Below are 1,479 nucleotides of genomic sequence, written 5' to 3' on the forward strand. Positions count from 1 at the left end.
CGATAAATTAAGTTGTAAATTAAAAAAATATACCTGTTATAAAATTAGTAATTTAAAGTTACAGTAAAGTATCGGAACTGGCCAACAGAATTTAATTTAAAACCAATTCCTACACTATTAACAATAAGTAGTTATTCACACATGTGATTTGTATGCTACTTAATTTGAACTTATGTGACCAATCTTGACTGCAGATTAAAAAATGTAAATTACAACAAATTATTTTAAATCCAGTTAGTTTTTAAAACTTGATTATCTAAACTGTTAACAATATTTCACACATAGAAACACAACCTTTTGATTTGTATGCTACTTAGGTTATTTGAGGGATGCGACCAATATACTCACTTCAATAAATTTGCAAAATGAGTTCAATAACTTTAATAAATAACTATAGTTTTTTATGCACTTCAAACAATCTCTATTAATGTATTATAACAATTAGCACTCACACAATAATTACAGAATGTTACAAAACAACGCACAAATTTGATAGCAGCACAAACTGTCGGGAAAACCTGGAATTAAAATTGAAAAACATTATGGCTGTGTTGTAATATTATAATGTTTACGTAGAACAATTGGTGAAACTTCATCTTTGCAATCTGCATTACACTACTGATCAAGCACTTTACAAATTTAAAATATGAACTTTCTAAATTTTAAAATGTGAACAAATGTTTCTGCCTCTTTGATGAACTTCAGCTGAAAATATTCACAGTTGTTAAGAACAGTTCACTTTGTATTACGTGTCGTGGCGCAGTCTGGCAGATCCAATGTAAAACACTCCACCATCAACAACAATTTATTATTAAAAAATTAATTAAATAAACTATTAAAATTGGAGCGAATTATGAATCTAAACCATTTTCGGATCCAACTGAAGACACACAAAAAGTTTCATTAAAATCGGTCCACCCGTTTAGGAGGAGTTCAGTACCATACACACGCACACAAGAAATATATATATAAAGATATATATATATATATATATATATAAAGATGTATCTGTGTCAATGTGTTAAATGTTTAAATTGTGTTAATGTTTAAAATTTCACATTCTTTTTTATTTATTTACTTGGAGAATTTCTCATTGCTATCACGGTTATCCATAAGACCGATGTAAAAGTGTTAAAAGTGTTCACTAAAGCTCAGCTAAATCTCAAGGAGTGACATGCACCATAATCGAACCCAAAAATTTCAAAATAAAAAAAAATAACTGAAACGAAATTATTCCAGCCCCTAATGATAGGCTTCGCTAACGCTCATCCAGTACAATAGTAATGGTCTGTCTGTTCTTAATCCACTGAGATGCTAACGCGATTAAGGTGGGTATAATACCCCATCCAGTATTCATCCATTTCTATGAAATTCTACCGTAGAAACGTGTTCAGAGTTAGACTGGACCCTTTGGAATTAAATAGTTTTCAACACTGTCATATTTAACCTAGAACAGAAAAGGACAAATTAGGAAAGTTG

Source organism: Homalodisca vitripennis, unplaced genomic scaffold (genome assembly GCF_021130785.1).
Source record: "Homalodisca vitripennis isolate AUS2020 unplaced genomic scaffold, UT_GWSS_2.1 ScUCBcl_1345;HRSCAF=4845, whole genome shotgun sequence".
NCBI lineage: Eukaryota > Metazoa > Arthropoda > Insecta > Hemiptera > Cicadellidae > Homalodisca > Homalodisca vitripennis.